At 33.9% G+C, this 20,877-nt stretch overlaps 1 protein-coding gene across 1 annotated transcript in view; it reads right to left on the reverse strand.

Moving 5' to 3' along the window:
* LOC148619267 (G protein-activated inward rectifier potassium channel 4-like) overlaps nt 1-20,596 on the reverse strand; it is a 56,457-nt gene extending 35,861 nt beyond the window's left edge. The window contains exon 1 of the mRNA XM_088578964.1: nt 20,413-20,596. The gene's annotated coding sequence lies outside the window, so the exon portion shown is untranslated. The remainder of the gene's footprint in view (nt 1-20,412) is intronic.
* Nucleotides 20,597-20,877: the final 281 nt, after the last annotated feature.

Raw genomic sequence — 20,877 nt, forward strand, 5'->3', positions numbered from 1 at the left:
TACACTTTCTATGTCTATTACATATACACTTATATAACAAAATCTGATAATAGAAGACCTTTCATTTAAAACATAAGCTGGTCTTTTTGAGAGGGAATATAATTAACTCTAAAGACTAGGAAGTCATTTTTAGGAAGCCTAACTAAACCTACAATTTAGACCTACAATATGGTTATAAGCTCCCAAGTGACCATACATTGTTATTAAGAAAGTCAGTAGATTCTGTGGGAGGGTGAGGCATTAGCCAAATCCCTCCGACAGATCTACTGAATGGCTAAATAATCATAGATGGTTATGGGAGCTTATAACATTTTTGTATGATTTTGCTTATCTATATTATGGGAAATAAATTAACCTTTGTATTGAACTAAATTTTTCTAAGTTTTTTGGAAATCATTTGGTAGTTACTAGATAACATCTATTTTTGGCTTGGTGTCCAGGTCAAATTATTAAAATGTAAATACTGGCCGTGTGGCAAGATTGAACTATCTTTGTAGTGACATTCAGGTCAAACTGTTTGAAAGTGCAGAGTTAGTGTGTGTAGATTCATTATTGAACTACATACTAGTCTCAATGTCATTGTCAACTTTAGATATCATTGGTGGATGGCTTTTCTATGTATCACCTTCATTTGCATATTACTGCTTCAGTTATTTGGACTAATTGAATTGTTTTATTCAATCTTGAGTGGTCAACACAAAATTGTACAATAAGATTTAACATGTGAAATGAGTTGATAAACAATGATAAACTGATGTACATATGTTCATTACAATTGATAAAATTTAAGATTAGATCCACTGTTTTTGTCTTTGGTCAGCATGGAATCAAACATAGCACTGAATAGTCTGATTAAAAAATAATAATAAAAAAAACAACAAAAAAACAAAAAACAAAAACAAAAGATAATAATAATTTTGAATCTGCCCTTTTAACAATGATTCAATCATTTTCAGTGTCACCAAAGCAGTAGATCCTTTTCACTTTATTACATTTGATCTGATACTGTATAGGGACTGAGTGTCAGTGACCTCCTATAAAAACATGAATGGCTCACAATAGTTCTGTACGACAACGAAATGTATTCCAAAAATGATGTATGCAGTAAGGCAGTGATTTTTCAAATTTTAAATGCAGACGCAGAGCCTATGTAATAGAAAAAATCTTGTATATTCCTGTTGATCAAGACTTCAGCAATGTAACATCATTGTGGTCCATGCATTTTAAAGCACTTTAACTCTTCATATTTTTTGCGTCTGTCGCAAGTCAGAAATTTCCGGCCTTGGTATGTCCTGTTTCATCTTTAGTTTATTTTTATGTTACTTGAGCATATAGGGCCAACTCTTTTGCTGTACCTGTATATAATGATGAATTGGGGCCAGCTGTAGTCTGTCCTGTGGTATGAGGGTTTTCTTGTTGTTCATTGGAGACCAAAGGGTGTCCTTGGGCTTACATTTTCATCCAGGTATGATTGTTGTCTATTTTGACATATTCACCATAGCTATTCTCGTTATTCAGTAAAAAATTAACCATGTGATTTAAATTGGTGCCATGAAATCAATTATTCAATAAATCCAATATGTAACAAAATATTGAAAGGCAATATTAATTTTGTTTTTGTTCTGCAAAGATCAATGATTTATACTTCATTCTTGAGTGGCTGTAGTATGACGTAATAACATGTCATCAAGTCTCTACGAGGCTCTGGTTGTATCAGTACATTTATCATATCAGACAACATGCTACTCTGGGGACTTCTGATCTTTTCAACCATGAATAAAGGACTATTCAAAATATACTTTCCTCATTTAACAATCAGCATTATAAGATGAGACAAAAATTCTATTTTCATCAAGAGCATGTTGGTAATAAGTACAAAATATTGCGTGACCAAACATAACTAAGGTGTCAATGTACCTGTTCTCTGCTAATGATCAGGAAATCATTAATACCAATGTAAAACATCATGAACAGGATCTGATTTAAAAATAACACACAACACATGAAGAACGTGACAAAACCTGCCATTGTATACATATATAGTGATGTATACATATTTTACTGTATGTCTCAGGAAGTTCTTAAGAAAAACAAATGAGAAAATAAAAGAAAACTAAGAGGTCTGTCTATATGGTACCGTAAGTATTTTATTCAGAGCCAATTTGATTGTAGATTTGTCCTTTTCTATTGCATTTGTCTTTGTGATTTCAACTAAAAAAATGTTGGCTTACTCAAAAATGCATCTTTTTGTACATGTTATAAAGAATCCATCTTTTATTCATAAGTTTAGTACAAAAATATAACCTTACTTGTATAATGCAAATTTAACATTTGAACAGAACTGATTTTGCAATTTCTTGCACGATGAAAGGCATATAAGAATGGCAACAGCTGAAAATCAAAATTGCATGGCTAACAGTTATACACAACAAGATGCTGATTAGCCTTCAGTGTATCATTATAGATCAAAAACAAACAGAAAGTGATAACGAAAACCCAAACAAATCAGTCCCAAAGAAAACCCAAACAAAGCCAAACAAATCAGTCCCAAATAAAATACTTCATATTCACTTAATGTCACAAAGTCATCTGTGTAGTTTTTTGTCATTTAGTTTATGAAAACATAGAAAGTGTCTGTTATGGGGGATGTAATTGCTTGGTCTATTTTTGAAAAGTCCAAAAATATCAGTAAGAAGCTAAATTCGACTTTTATAATAACGACTTATTTTACATCTTTTTAGAAACCATTCCTATTATAGAAACTAATAAACGCTAACTGTTTCTCAATTGTCTAGTCATGAAGTCTCTTGAACATATCGAAAAGTACTTGTCTAATTGATCTTTAGTATAACATTAAAAACCTTATATAAAACATTACCAGTTACATAATGCAGTGTAATAGGAAGTGTACAACAATAACAGTATAATATTAATCTGTTTTTTTAAACTTTTTAAGACTCATTGAAAAGTACACTATAATGCAGAATAAGAAACAGGAAATCCCTGTTTATTTGTGAATACCTTAAAAGTATGACATCATAAAAAAAAGCCAAATTCAAAGAGGGTAAGTACTCTGGAAAACTGCCAAATTTGAATATCCATTTATGACTCGATACACTTTTCTCATCAATATTGCATTTGAGTAAATCAGTGTCAACTACACATTGCACACATCATATGTAGAAGAAGTTACTTGTATCAAGTAAAGATGCAGTTAATCACAAATACTGTAGGAAGCTCACAAAATAATATCACCTGCTTCAAGTAGACTTATATTAACCATATGTTGATTATCCCCCTTGAAACAACCTGGCATTAACATTCTTTCTTTATGTACATTAATATCTTACTATGAAATTTGATCAAAATCCATACAGAGCTTTAGGAAAAAGTGTGTACAAGGTTTAAGATGGGCTATCTTCTTCGGCCATCATTGGATATTAAATGTCATTCTTTATGCACACCTAAAAATGATGCTATATCTTTACAGAAAAAATTGCTAATGCCAATAAGTGGTTAGGAGGAGCTGTGTTTATCAATACCAATAAGTGGTTAGGAGGAGCTGTGTTTATCAAAGATATTAATAATGATAAATTGGATTATTTCCTTTTGCAGGGACCTGGCAGTAATTATCTACCTCTGTACATATCTACATATAATGTCTAATCCTTCTGAAAAATTTCAACAAAATCCATTCTGCAATAAAGGGGGAAATTAGCTGAAACAATTTTTATTTTATTTTGGAACCATACAAAAAAATTTTTTTCACAGTATCCATATTTTCATTACCCTAAATGAAAGAAGAAAAACTCAGACACAATGAATACATTAGTTTTGATGGTGTAGAGGATAAAGCACAATGATCCACAAGTTACAAAAACTAGTGAAGATTTCAATCTTGTAGCAACATAACCCTGTTCTCAATTTCTATAAAAAATTCAATAATATTGTAAGATGTACATAAAGGGAGTGAAAATGGCAATAGTAATTACCTCTGAATAGGCTAGAAACAATTACCTTCCATCATTTTTTTCTTGAATTGGCAAGAAAAAAAAAACCAGTACCAATTCATCAGACTTTCCTTGAATGGGCAAGAAATGAGTACCTACTCATCAAACTTCCCTGGAATAGGTAAGAAACAAGTATTCACTCATCAAACTTTCATTGAATGGACAAGTAACAAGTACCAACTCATCAAACATTCATTGAATGTGCGAGAAATGAGAACTTACTCATTAAACTTGTCTTGAATAGTATAAAGAAAAAGCTGTGCTTTAGACCCAAACCTTTGCAAAGTGCTTTTTTTTTTAGTAAAAGTTACTTTTGACCTCAAAATAAAAATTATTCAGGCTTCTGACTTTGCAAATTTCAATCAAACAAAAGTTTTGTGGTGGATGTATTGAACTTCATGGTGTCCTTCTTTTGTGAAAAACAGATTTAAGACTACAGTTTTCTTACCCATACTTTATAATGGATAATGAATTAAAACCAATTTGGTCATTCAGCAGCACATTTAAAGCAAATGATTTCTTCATTCATGACCTAATACAAAAATTGAGTTCTTTTTTTAATATTTTGGAGCTTAAAAGTCTATAGAAATGATATACATGTGCAAAGCTTAAGTAATGATATTAACAGTCCATTTCAAGTTTATGGTAACTATATAACCATCAGTATACATACAAATCATGGTAACTATATAACCATCAGTATACATACAAATCACGGTAACTATATAACCATCAGTATACATACAAATCACATTACTGAAAAGATCTGTTATTAAATGGTCCAACTTGATCCCATAAATCAGAGAGTAATACTGATCAAAACACTGTACTTTATTGTGATTATGGTTTCATAGTTAACTGAAAGTCAATTTCCTACCAAGGGTCCAATTACAGCTATCCAGAGTAAAGTTCTAGGTCAACAAACAATCTTGTATTACAATTTTCTCCTCTTTATCAAATAAACTCTTAGAGATTTAGACAAATACGTGGGCAAGAGAATATACCATGCATATTTCTAGATAAAAAATCTCTGGAAAGCTTACTTACAGAAAATTTGAAACATCTGAATTAGTTTTCAACATAAAAAATAAGAAATGATGAAGAACTAACTTCGCTATAGTTTGAAGGAGTCACCATGAATCATTTCATCATTGACAATTTGTTTCTATCTATTAATCCTTTAAAGAAAGAAGCCAAAACAATAAAGAAAAAAAAACTGTAACATTTTGTCTGTTCCATTTTTTTAAGGAGTTGTTTTATAAAACCCCATCATACCAAGACTTTAGTAGACCTATTTCAGCTAAAGAAGGATGGTTTCATCTTTATCCATATTGCTTATAACTTTGGAAAGATATGATGAAAGAAGTAACTTCATTCCTGTGTTCCTAAAAGAGTAATGGTGGTCTTATTTTATACTTGATCAAAATGGATACAAATGCGCAATTATTTGTTTACATTCTACCGGGAACTTTTTTACCCCAACATGGTACTGAGTACTGAATACAAGGTGGTACCTGATTGGTTGGATATGGCTTGAAATTTATTTTCATTTCAAAGCTTACCCATTTATGATTGATTTTATTTTGGTAATAATTAATAAAACGTTATAGGGTTGAAATGATATCTCATAAATGAAATCTAGGTGCTTCATTTTTTTTTTGCAGTGTATTTTGTGCTGAATTTTCAAGAGTCCATAACAACTGAAATTTAAATCAACTTTTGCCGCATGACCATGTACTTTTATTTTGTGCAAATAAAAAGTATGCTTTTCTAGTTTTAGGAACTGAAACCCATTTTCTGCTAATTTGTGTGGTTTTCTTGAAATTAATTTTCAAACTACATAGGTACCCTATGGAAAATGCATTACAAATAATTGCGCTCTTGTATCCAAATGAACAACCCCACTCTGAAAGTAGTTACCCAAGGATCTTATGACTAAATTCAGTTTCAATCCAATCAGTGGTTCAGAGGAAATTTTTGTTGAAGTATGATTAATTAAAATAGACATTGAAAAATACAAATAAATAACAATAGCTTAGCTATATGTGATCGATCAATATAAAAAAATAACAAAACCAATACTAAGTATCATGCCAACTGGGCCACAGCTAGAAATTAGTTATCTCCTCCCAAGATTGTTGTTTATAAGATAAAGCCATCATAATATTATTTGTATGATCAAGATTTCAGCATACCATCAACTTCTATCAGCCATCCCATACTTACCTATCATACTTATCTTATATTCAAGGTCAGAGCTTAACCAAGGTCAATCATGGTTGGATTTTAGGTTAGAAGTATTCAGTTGTAAACATTAAAATAAACAACACTGACAGTGCAGCTAAACTATTAAATAGTAGTCTTTGTTAGAATCATGCAAAGCCTGTAATATGTAATGCACCCCAAAAAGACTACACATTTTTATTTTTGTTATTTAGTTCTTTTATAGGTCCATATGATGAAATGTATAATTATTCGTTCAAATCTGTCTGCTCTTATGAGATAACTCACATTGAAAACCCAATAGTTTCTATTGTATTTCAGTGTCATTTACAGAGTTAGCTCCCTTATTTTTGACATGTATTCTACAGTACATTCTATATAATTTTTATCTCCTATGAACAAAGGTTGTATGAGAAACCATGTGTTAATTTCTGTTTTCTATAAAATTTCAAACAAAGTATCAAAAATAAAAATATGTAGACTTTCCAACTATGAATCACATTTTGCATGATTCTAAGCTGGAGTACCACTTAACATTACCATTAGAGTATATATAAATCTAATCTGAACAGCCTTGTTTGCTATAATCCTAGACCAAACAAAGAGTTTGACAGGCCTCAGTATAAAATACACCAAAATAACAGTAAATCACCAAGTATGCAACACATCTCCCTTAAACATCTAAATCAAGCCAGGAACTTCAAAAATGATATGAAATGAAAAAAACATAAATGATCTAGCAAAGACCAAAGAAGTGCCCTCATCTGCAAGTAAGCTTACAAAGACCAACTTGTCAACTGGATGTAATTATAACCATAGAATGACAACACAAGAAATTTACATGTATGTCCAATGTCAGCGATGTTACATACAAATGTATTGGAAAATTCTTGTTTATTGTTGTTTAGTAAAATGTAATCTTTATACACCATATAGAAGGTAATTTTGTGGGGTGCTAATTTTGGATGTATTTGAGTCATATGTTTGAAGATGTGCAGCAAAATTAAATTCAGTGAAATATTTAGTGTACCACTGAGCATCCACCAATAATAACAAAATTTTACACCAACCATACAGTACCACAAAAAAAAAATCAGTGAAATTTGTCTCCTTCTGCCGATGTTTGGTTGAAAAATGAACTGTGAAAAAAGTAATAATTGCTATACCACATTTACCTTGACAATAAATGACAGATAATAAAGAAAAAAAACAATACAATTATTCAATGACTCTGATAAGGTTCCAAAGTACTATTACTGCCCTGCTAAGATAGATTTATTTCTAACCATGAATAGCTCAAGATTCATATCAGAAGATAGTACATCCGATTGAACATAGCAGTTCCAGATATCATTATAATGACTACTGATTAAATAATATTTCTTAGAGAAATAAATATCTTCTAACTCTCGAATTAATTATTTTATCAATTCCAAATAATTGTTTGATCTATGAATAATAATGCCAAGGGCCTTTTAATATCAGTATCACAGGGTCAAAGCCTAGCTTATATATCACATTATAAATATCAAGGAACTATTCTTTGGTCTTGGGAGTTCTAATGGGACAATATTATAATATCTGATAGCCCTTAATGCCTACAGTGCAATGAAGCCATAACTAATCTAGGTTAAAACAAGAGGTCAAATAAATCTTAAAAAACTCATGAATGACCACCTACATTTTGTAATTCAGTGATCAGACGGCAACAATACACTGTATACCAAATTATTTTCACGGACACTTATTTTTTTTGATTTGGGAATGTCAATCTAATTCTCCTACGGTAAACTGGGAAATTTTTGTGTCCTCTTTTTTTCACGGTTTCTGTGATCAATCTACTTTTGCAGCTTTAAGTTTACGATTTTTCTCCAAATTATAAAATATGGCTTCAAAAATTATTCAAGACAGTTAATTTCAAGTTACAGCTCTAACCGTGAAAATAGCAAAAAATATAAAACTGTCACAATATTTCACAGTTTACAGTATTCATCTTTTGTGTCTAACACTCTCTTAATCATGTAGTTATTTTAGAACAACAAACTGCAATAGACTGATTTCATATGATGTACACGGTACGAGTAGAACATGTAAATTCTACAAAAGTCTGATTTGATGTGTTTGGTACCAGTATATGCTACAACAGTCTGAACTGGTGTGTGTGTCATTCCAGTAGAACAAGTATATACTATGAAAGTCTGATTGGATGTGTGTGGTAGCAGTAGAATCAGTGTATGCTACAAGTCTGAATCGATGTGCATGGTACAAGTAGATCCAGCGTATGCTACAACAGTCTGATTGGATGTGTGGTACCAATATATCCAGTGTATGCTACAACAGTCTGATTGGATGTGTGTGGTACCAATATATCCAGTGTATGCTACAACAGCCTGATTGGATGTCTATGGTACCAATAGATCCAGTATATGCTAGGAAAGTCTGATTTGATGTGTTTGGTACCAGTAGAACCAGTAAATGCTACAAGTCTGATTAGATTCCATGGTACCAGCAAATTCTACAAAAGTCTGATTTGATGTGTGGTACCAGTAGAACCAGTATATCCTAGAAAAGTTTGACTTGATGTGAGTGGTACCATTAGATACAGTATATGATATAACAGTCTGATTTGAGGTGTGTGGTACCAATAGATCTAGTGTATGCTAAAACACTCTGAATTGATGTATGTGATCAAGTATATGCTACAAAAATCTGAATTGATGTGTGTACCAGTAAAACCAATGTATGCTACAACAGTCTGAACTGATGTGTGTGGTACTTATAGATCCACTGCATGCTACAACAGTCTGAATTGATGTGTGTGGCACCAATAGAACCAATATATGCTACAGAAGTCAGAATTAATGTGTGTGGTACAAGTAGAACCAGTAAATGCTATTAATCTGATTAGATGTTCATGGTACCAGTAAATTCTACATAAGAAGTACCAGTAGAACCAGTGTATGCTACACCAGTCTGATTTGATGTGTATGGTACCAGTAGATCCAATGTATGCTACAAGTCTGAATTGATGTGTCCGGTACCAGTACCAGTAGGTCAAATGTATGCTACAACAGTCTGATTTGCTGTGTGTGGTACCTATAGATCCAGTGTATGCTACAACAGTCTGATTTGATGTGTGTGGTACCAGCAGAACCAGTATATGCTAGGAAAATCTGATTTGATGTGTGTGGTACCAATAGATCCACTGTATGCTACAACAATCTGAACTGATGTGTGTGGTACTTATAGATCCAGTGTATGCTACAACAGTCTGATTTGATGTGTGTGGTACCAATAGATCCACTGTATGCTACAACAATCTGAACTGATGTGTGTGGTACTTATAGATCCAGTGTATGCTACAACAGTCTGATATGATGTGTGTGTGGTACTTATAGATCCAGTGTATGCTACAACAGTCTGATTTGATGTGTGTGTGGTACTTATAGATCCAGTGTATCCAACAACAGTCTGATATGATGTGTGTGTGGTACTTATAGATCCAGTGTATGCTACAACAGTCTGATATGATGTGTGTGTGGTACTTATAGATCCAGTGTATTCTACAACAGTCTGATATGATGTGTGTGTGGTACTTATAGATCCAGTGTATGCTACAACAATCTGAACTGATGTGTGTGTGGTACTTATAGATCCAGTGTATTCTACAACAGTCTGATATGATGTGTGTGTGGTACTTATAGATCCAGTGTATTCTACAACAGTCTGATATGATATGTGTGTGGTACTTATAGATCCACTGTATTCTACAACAATCTGATATGATGTGTGTGGTACTTATAGATCCAGTGTATTCTACAACAATCTGAGGTGTGTGGTATCAGTATTAGGTAGGAGGAGGACTGGTAGATTATACCTATATTACATCACAAAGATATATCAAAGTGCCATAAATTCATGACTATAAATCTTCCAGTCTGAATATTAAACCATATGTTCATTAAGTTTGAATGACTGAAGAGATATTAAATATATCTAGCTTTCAATTAGCAGAATTAGGTTTTCACCATTTAATCTATCCAAATGGTTTATTAGATCATTTTCCAGATATTTGAGCAACCATGACAAAAGCCTTTTACTCCCCTGACAGAGTTGTATGTTCACAGTCCACCCACATGTTTCTATGTTTTGCGCTGCAGTTTCAAAGAAAAGAACTTAATAAAATGAATACATAATTATACTATTGAATACTGCAGCAATTCTTTACTCAATTAGAACAGCTAACTGGTTTCTAAAGCTTAGCTGAAGAGTCAAGGGAAAAACCAAGATAAGGCCCTTCATTTAAACACAATTTTTTTGAACTAGTAAAACCTTTAATCTTAATACAAGCATGAAATAAAATATTTGCTCACCCACAACCTATTTTTTCCTGTTGTTTAGTTTTATCATTCAATTGTATTTTTTTTACTACTATCTTTTTCATATGAAAAGCATTGAATATTTAGAAATTGGAAGTAAGTCTTGACAACTGCCTCTGCAAGGATAAACAATAGATTTACTAAACTTGGTTACTCTATCATACTGAATTTAGTAGAAATTAATCAATTAAATTATCGTAAAATGTACCAGTATTAATATATGAATCTAAAATAAACAAAAACATACAGGTATAAACACTCAAACTAAAATAAACATGTACATGACAATAATGTACAGAAATATGAAACTTAATGTACAGATATATGAAAGGTAAATGAAACAAAAACATACAAGTATATGTTACTAAATTATACAGGTATATGAAACTGAAACATACAGTTATATGGAACTGAAACATATAGTTATATGAAACTAAAACCTACAGGTGCAAGAAACTAAAATGCACAGGTAAATGAAACTCAAATGTACAGGTGTATGAAACAAAAAAAAAATACAGATATATGCAACTTCACAGAAACTTAAATGTTAATGTATGTTAAACACAATTGTTCTAAATTATTTCTTAGAAATGTTTTACTGGAGTTGAACTGTCTACATTTCTATTTATACAACCATAATAGTCAATTTTACTAAAGATGTGTAGTTGAAATTGTCAATGGGCAAAGTTGTGCTGAGAATTCATCAACTACATGTATAGTGATGGGCTGTATCAATTTTACAGGTGAAAAGTTTGCCAAATCATATATTATGTACAAGCATTTGATGTCCCATGTATCAAAGTAATCGTAAAATATGCTTCCTCTTTCAGCATGCACTCTTTTACAATAATTTTTCTAAAACTTCCACTGCCCTTGAATGGTGAGCATAAAAGAGGACTGAGATAATGCTCTGTATAGGATTATATAGATCACATGATAAATATTTGGAATAGCAAATCTTTGGTTCCGGCAGGGGTGGACCCTGGATTTTAGATTAGGGGGGTGCATATTTAAAATTTTGGCGAGTAGAGCGAGGCAAAAAAAATTTTGAGGTTAAATTTTTGAAATATTCTTATAGAGTGGGTGCAATGTCATGAATGTTGATGTATTTTGTGGTAAAATTAGCTACATATTAAAGTTTCAACCTAAAACCGCCTAAATCTACCCCTGACAACCCATGCTTTGCAAATTTTAGGGGGGCGCACGCCCACCACGCCCCTGCCTGAATCCGCCCATGTCCAGTTTAATCCCCACTGCATATAACACAAAATAAATTAAGTGAATTTACACCTACTGAAGAGAGTTAAAAAAACTAATCAAATGGTATTGTTTAAATCCTGATGTCAACCAGAAACAAACATGAAGTTGCACATGTTGTCTTGCTAGTAATACATTGTGCCCCAACTTGACATGAAGTTGATATTGACTAGCAACAAAAATGGTTCACAACATATACGTCCTATCTATATAAAGCCATATACCAAATTTGAAATCAATCCGTCCACTGGAAAACAAAATAATTGTGACAAAAAATCAGCTGGATGGAAAAATGGCAGGACAGACAGACGGATGAGGTGATTCCAACACTAGTATATTACCCACTTGTTGAGTAAGGGTGTAACAAGGAGAAATAAAATGTGTGGTGCAATATGTCAAATGTAAATAAAATATGAAATCAAATATTTACACTGTACAGAAACACAAAGACCTATATATATTTGCATTAACATGTAGCGTAAGATGTGGGTGTCTGTTTCCTACAGACTGATACAGTTGTCAGTGAAGCATTTATAAGTCAAGGTTATGTGGTCGGCCAGGAAGTGTTATATATATTTATACTGCCAGGTGGAGCAAAGATTTTATCATAGATCTATGTACTGCATATGATACTGTCACCCACTCAGCAAAGTAAACACAGCGAAAGCTGTCAACAAATAAAAAAATATAGCCATTGTGTACTCAGGCCTGCACTAGTCCATGAATGCTTGAACAAAATTTGCCACTATCAACCCCAACTAAAATACTTATCTATAAACAAAAATGAAAATAATGTCTGAAATGAAACAACATTTAAACAAGTATAATAAAATAATTAGACTTTCATTTTGGAATATTCCTTTCACTTCAGATTCCAGTATGTAGGTGATGTTCAGTTATTACTGAACAGTCCAAAGTTTGGTAAATTTTTACATCACTTTTATCCTTACATGTATAGACACTAAAAATTCTGCCTGATATCTTGACGTACTTGGATAAATCATCATAGAAGGAAGACTTTACTTTACAATGAAGCTAGACAATGAATTCTCATTTTAAATATCCCTTCCATTTTTCCATCTGTCTGTCACAACATTCTTTCAGCATCCATGTTTAAAGTCTTCATGTGGTTGACATGATGAATGTGTTGATATGATTTGTTATATAACCTTCTCCACCATAGATTTGTTCAAAATGTAGTTTCCCTCTCTTTGTTTTAACCCATATTTGACATGATATGAAAAACTGAGGACAGTTATCCTACCAGTTCACCTGATTCATACTCCAAACGTTTAGTTACATCTAATTTGTTCATTTATCCTTTAGTTACTGAGTGAATTTTTATATTGAATTAGTGTAGACTTATGGTGATTTGTTTGTTTTCATATCTAACATTTTGTCTCTACATTATGAATACATGTATCATGTCCTATGTTTTAACCATAGTCTTCTTGTTTTTAATTCCTTTGCTAGTTTCAATATCCTAGTATTTGACTAAGCCAATTATTAATAACACAGATCTATTTAGCAGCAGAAACAAAGTTTGGAACAATAGCTAATACTTCATTAAAGACCACAGAAAAACTTTCAGAATATGTTTTAATCACTTCTTTGGCTAAAAATGTAACAGTACAAACATGATTTTTTTTACAAATTTACAAATAACAAAAACACAAAAGTTTGAATTGAAGGCAAGAATACAAAATCAAAAGCCAAAAGCCATGGTCTGTAACACATTGTCTTAAAGTTAACTTTAAACAGGCAAATTTTGGAAGATAAAAATTAACAGTCAGGAACACAAAACGAAAACAAAATAAACACACATTGGTAAACACACATTTTATCTCAAGGTCTAAATCACAAAACTAGATAGCCAACACATTGTATTGAGGTTGTCTATCCAGAATTTTTTTAAGGTATGGACGGCTGAACTGATCACTACTGTGTGTCTGAACTTAAATGCTGGGTTCCTTATTATTCTTCTCCATGTATATCTTCATCCTCTCCATCATAAAATTCCATGAAACAATTAAGGATAAGTTGAACTTACATTAGCTCAAAGTTATACTTAAGTTATCTCCCCTTTCAAGTATCTTCCTTCGTACACTTCTACATATTGCAAACAAACCCAAACCAGAGTGACGATTTCAGAATTAATGGACAGACAGAAAAACAGAGTTTTCCCTTTTTGCGTTTGCCAGTGGTGTTACAGCAGGTATAAGTGACTTAAGTGTGAAGTAACAAGAAAGATCACTTTCCCAGTTACAAGTGATTATAAACATAACCTTTATATTGTGCCGGGAAAAATATTTTCCCATATCTATCATCCTTTAAATACTACTGCAATAGCCAGATCTCAAAGAGTACACTATTTTGCAACAAATATCATGTATTTAACATTTCTCCTGGTATATTACTTGCGATAAAATTCACACCACAAAATAGTTCAATAACCGTCATCCGAGATAATTTCATAAAATCTGATAGTTAGTGAAGTCATTATGAAAAGATCTAAAAATTTGAATATGTTTATTAAGCTCTTTTTAATCTAAAATAATGAATGAAATGTGAAGCTAAAGACAACACAGATAACCTATCTCTCCCCTATATATACATTGTAAATTGACAAAACGCTGATCTTCTCAAAAACATCAGATATCAGTAAATCTCAGGCTTCAGATTGGTGTTTTTGAAAAAATTTTTTTGTTGAACATCTTTGTGGTAATATATAATAAAGACCTAAGAATACCTAAATTGCTTACTAGAGGTATATTTTTTTCGACTGATGAATACCTTTAGTGTCAGGAAAAAAAATGAAGTGATGTTAGCACTGGAGGTTTTTGATTCAATAGATAGTATAGTATTTAGCTGAATAATTGCCAGGAACATATTTACTGGTTATAAAAGAGGTATTGAATAATATTAAAGGAATTACATTTGGACTATATTTTTGTGTAGCGTTCAGATTTAGTAGGAAAGTTCTAGGCATAGACTGGTGACAAGGTATTTTGATCCTGAAGTATCAAACCCCCTAAACTATTCCTGTAGTTGTAAACATTTCCCCCTCTGTTAAAGTTCTTAAAGTATAGAAGCCAAATTCTGCAAAAATGGCTATCATTCATCTTTTTCAAGGGTGGGAATGTATATTACGAGTCTCTCCTTATGACTCAATTTAATATTTTGTAGGTCTGATTATGGGGATAATGTCTTCAATTGACAGTTATTTCAACGTGGTAAAATGGGTCTATCACTTGAAAATTGTCATTTTTGTCCATTTCTGGCCATTTTTTTTTACATGTGGGGTTCAACAGGAGCAAAACAAGAACCAAAGCACATTCATCCCACCGCTTGTACAACGTGAAGGCCACTGAAGCCAAATTAGGTTCGATACAGACATGAGTGGGAGGTCAGGAGTCCCCTGAAGGGTCACTCGTGTGAAAAAATGAGGATTTTTTTTCCATTTTTTGCCTCAGTTTGGCCTAAAAAGTAGTCAATACAAAGGTATACATAGAAATTGTGGTGAGAGACATCATTCTTTTTTTCTGATTCTAAACAAAATAATGCACTATAGATCTAGCGAGGGGCTGAGAAATGAACCCTACCCTCTAAAAAATCTCATTTTTTGGGGCAGCGGAAACTCATGACCTCTTTTTTCAGCTCTCCAGTCATTTTTTTTTTAAAAACTATATCAGATAGTCTCATTTTAAAGCACAGTCACGCTGCTTGCAAATGGAAACAAACAGAGCTTTCCTAAACTAAGATTAACACTTCCAGAACCAATTAAACGGAAAAAGGACCAATCCCAGACAGGTCCGGGTACAGCACGACAAGGGTTAAGAACCATAACTGTAATTGTACCTACAAATTTAAATCAATGAAAACTTTATAAGGCCTTATCTTAAGAATAATTTCATCAGTAAAAGTTTCTTTCTATCTATAATGGCTTTCAGCGTACCGGCTTTAACTGAAAAAAAAAGCATCATTTTTCACCTTTCAAGGGCAATAACTATAACCAAATGTCATCGTCTTACTTCAACCCAATCAATACTTTTGTATGCCTTTGTAGAAGGCTCTTTTTTTTTTAATTGAAATTTGGTGATATTTCATTGTGACTGATGAAAACCCCTAACCAGGTCTCACATGTTTAGATACTGGTTTTATGGCATACCCAAAGGAAAGAATGATAACAGCTAATAAATGTTCACCTTTCAATGGATGTAATGTGGAGTCATACAGTGTGATCTCTCAATGGAATGAGATACGGAGTCATACATGGTGACCTTTCAACAGCTGGGGATATGGAGTCATACAGGGTAACCTTTGAATGGAATGGGATATGGGGTCATACATGGTGACCTTCCAATGGATGGGATTATGGAGTCATACATAGGGACCTTTCAATGAGTGAGGATATTGAGTTATACAAGGTGACCTTTCAATGGATGGGGATATGGAGTCATACAGGGTGACCTCTCAATGGATAGGGATATGAAATCATACATGTTGACCTCTCAATGGCTGGAATTTGGGGTTATTCAGGGTGACCTCTCAATGGATGGGATATGGAGTCATATAGGGTGACATTTCAATTGATGGGGATATGGAGTCTTTCACTGAATCAAGACATAGGGTCAAACAGGGTCATCTTAAGACCTAAATTAACTGCATCATCAGATATTTCATCATAGGTGTGCTGTGAAACTAATTACCTCTGATTTAGAATTTGAACAAACACCAGAACATTGACCAAGTATTTATACTAATGGCATCAGAGTTTGACTTACACCTCACAGGTCAGTGCACCCTTTATGATCAAAAGCAGGTGCTTAAGTCCGCAGATAAGACTAGTATTAAAGATCAATGACCAGTTTCTTTTCAACCAATCTATGCCAATAAATTTACTGTCAAATAATCTGATTTCAGATGTAACATGTTTTCTGATTGAATATAAATTATTCCCCCAAATTTTACCTTGTGACATAAACACCATCAACGATTTCTTCATGTTTTCACACTAAATTCAAAAGAATAAGGAATTACTGTAATATTTTTCAGACTCTTTATTGAGATCATTTCATTCTCAATTGGCCCCAAAAAAAGTCGGTTATTTCTTAAATAAAACAGTACAAAGAATGAGACTCCTAGAGAATCTAAAACTTCAATATTTGATATTCTGAATTCAGTAAATATCGTTGGTTTTTGGTATATATAATTTCTGAATTTACATCATATTTATTTATATAGAATATGTGATAAGCATGTAGCAGAAAGCAGTCAGCTGAAGATTTTAATATAAAAACAGGTGCAACTTCTAAGTTCATGAAAATAAGACATGTTATCTCATTTTTGAGATGTAACATTTGAGAAAAAGTCACAAGCAGTTACAAAACCCCAGTCAAGCAAAAGCAAGCTTTAAGGCAAAGAAGACAGGTGAGTACTTTAGCCTTGAAAATAAAAAAAAAACAGTTTGATCAACTTGGCAATTTTAGTATGTAAAAAGATAATAAAAATATTTCCTTTTATGCGAACACAACTACACTTTATTGTAACGTCTCCCATAAAATAAAAAGCAGCTTACTTGCCAAGGTGAGAGGTTATTGTACTGGGGATTATAACAGCACTCTAGACAATGTATGTAAAGCCAGCTTCATAATCAACAATGATTTATTTAATGAAGATAACCTTCTGTTATAATTTAATGTTTGTGATGATATTTTAAACAGAGGCTTGACAGGCAAATCCTTGATGAGGATAAACATTTACCTGATCACAGTGCTTGGTTAACCAGAGGCTTTAATGAGAATACAGATTATTGCTATCAGCAGGATTAATATGCTTCAAAGAAACCTAGATAGCTCTAAAGAGTACAGGCAGTAGAATGTGGTCAAGCATTGCTTTAATGTTTATTAAAAATGATCCTATTAGTATTTTGTCATTCCGTCAGATATCTAATTAAGATAGATCATACCTAGTACACCAAATCAAATACATCGTACAGCTCTCATCCCCAGCCCCAATACATTCTACAGCTCTCATCCCCAGCCCCAATACATTGTACAGTTCTCATCCCCAGCCCAATACATTGTACAGTTCTTATCTCCACCTCCAATATATTATGTAGCTCTCATCCCCAGCCCCAATACATTGTACAGTTCTCATCCCCAGCCCCAATACATTGTGTAGCTCTCATCCCCAGCCCCAATACATTGTGTAGCTCTCATCACCAGCCCAAACACATTGTACAGCTCTCATCCCCAGCCCCAATACATTGTACAGTTCTCATCCCCAGCCCCAATACATTGTGTAGTTCTCATCCCCAGCCCCAATATATTGTACAGCTCTCATTCCCAGCCCCAATACATTATTTAGCTCTCATCCCCAGCCCCAATACATTGCACAATTCTCATCCCCAGCCCCAATACATTGTACAGTTCTCATCCCCAGCCCCAATACATTGTGTAGCTCTCATCATCAACCCCAATACATTGTACAACTCTCATCCCCAGCCCCAATACATTGTGTAGCTCTCATCCCCAGCCCAATACATTGTACAGTTCTTATCTCCACCCCCAATATATTATGTAGCTCTCATCCCCAGCCCCAATACATTGTACAGTTCTCAACCCCAGCCCCAATACATTATGTAGCTCTCATCCCCAGCCCCAATACATTCTACAGCTCTCATCCCCAGCCCCAATATATTCTACAGTTCTCATCCCCAGCCCCAATACATTGTGTAGCTCTCATCCCCAACCCCAATACATTGTACAGTTCTCATCCCCAGCCCCAATACATTGTGTAGCTCTCATCCCCAGCCCCAATACATTGTACAGCTCTCATCCCCAGCCCCAATACATTGTACAGTTCTCATCCCCAGCCCCAATACATTGTAAAGTTCTCATCCCCAACCCCAAATATATTGTACAGCTCTCATTCCCAGCCCCAATACATTATTTAGCTCTCATCCCCAGCCCCAATACATTGTACAGCTCTCATCCCCAGCCCCAATACATTGTACAGTTCTCATCCCCAGCCCCAATACATTGTGTAGCTCTCATCCCCAACCCCAATACATTGTACAGCTCTCATCCCCAGCCCCAATACATTGTGTAGCTTTCATCCCCAGCCCAATACATTGTACAGTTCTCATCCCCAGCCCCAATACATTGTACAGTTCTCATCCCCAGCCCCAATACATTATGTAGCTCTCATCCCCAGCCCCAATACATTGTACAGTTCTCATCCCCAGCCCCAATACATTGTACAGTTCTCATCCCCAGCCCCAATACATTGTAAAGTTCTCATCCCCAGCCCCAATACATTGTGTAACTCTCATCCCCAACCCCAATACATTGTACAGCTCTCATCCCCAGCCCCAATACATTGTGTAGTTCTCATCCCCAGCCCCAAATACATGGTACAGCTCTCATCCCCAGCCCTAATACATTGTGTAGTTCTCATCCCCAGCCCCAATACATTGTACAGCTCTCATCCCCAGCCCCAATACATTGTGTAGCTCTCATCCCCAGCCCCAATACATTGTGTAGCTCCCTCAATCTAATTAAAAGCAGAACTCACATTGCAGAAAACCTGGAGTTATGCAAGATTGGCTTTTAATTAGAATCTAGCTCCTCCAGTCCCAATACATTGTATAGCTTGTCCCCAGTCCAAATACCTTGTGTAGTTTCTCCCCCAGTCCAATCCAAATAGATTGTTCAACTCCTCCCCTAGTCAGATAATGTACAGCTCCAAACTGGCTTGCCCATGTGCATTGTGTAAGCCCCTCCTCCAGTCCGTATACACTGTGTTCAAATATATTGAATAGCTCCTCCCCAGTCTACATACATTCTTCAGCTTCTCCCCCAGTACAAACACATTGGATGGCTAAAACAGGATACTGTGAGCTGTAGTGTATTGAATGACAAATTTAATTCACTCTTTCGTGTATAAAGGCTGACATCAAGATGGAGCTATCAAGTGACACCCTGCTTCAGAGAAAACTGTAAAGATTCCTTGGTTACCCTAGTATAATAAGTTTATTTCCAAGTGTAAATCCTGACTAATTAAGAGCAAGAATACAACAAGAGGTTGCATGCTGTTGTTCTAAGAATACCCCCAATCAACCATTTCAGTCAGACCTGGGAAAGGGAGTACCAGTCATTATACAAAAGCAATATACCAAATATCTCAGCACAACAGAAGCGGAGAAAATTGTAACAGATGGACTGATGGAAGGAGGGATGAGGTGAATCAAGTGGGGGGATAAATAAACTCCTTTAAAACTTATCACACAGCTATACCACTGAGTTATGTTACAACTAATGATTTAGGGGAAATAAACTTACAAGTCTAATGTCTAAATTGAAAATCAAAATTCATAAAAATCCATCCTCTATATATCTGATTAGGACAAATTTGCCACATTCACAATTGAAGTATGTTCATTTTATAAAGTTTCATCAAAATCTATTGAATTAGGGACTTGATCCATTATGGATTGGTTATTTATCCATACCACATGGTACAGAATCAATACGACTTACCTTGTCAATATGGCCATGTCTCTTATCACTTGTCTCCTATAAACTACTGATAGCTTCTGCTTATTGAAAATAGTAGAACAATACTTCTGCACCTCTTTTCTGTTTAACACTGGAATTGTTGTTAATTCCTACATCTATCAATCTGTTGCAGATTTCCAAGAAACCTCTGTCGATTACATGTATCAACTTTTCTGTGCTTAGTGTGGCCATCCAGATCTAGTTATCTACTCTAAATATACATATTACTGGTAAATTGCTACATTTTAAGAGATATTCTTCTTTTGAAAGATGGTCCTTTCCAATAGTAAAAAAAATTCAATACATAGTTAATATATAATTACATCACATTTCAATAATTTCCATGATGGCCCTGCTATCACATTTTGAAACAGACATAGGTAATAAATACTATGTTAGCATTTAAGTAATATATTTTGTATTTATATTTTTATATGACCACAATAA

This window comes from Perna viridis, chromosome 4 (genome assembly GCF_037379345.1).
Source record: "Perna viridis isolate PV_CMFRI_1.1 ecotype Kerala chromosome 4, ASM3737934v1, whole genome shotgun sequence".
Lineage (NCBI taxonomy): Eukaryota > Metazoa > Mollusca > Bivalvia > Mytilida > Mytilidae > Perna > Perna viridis.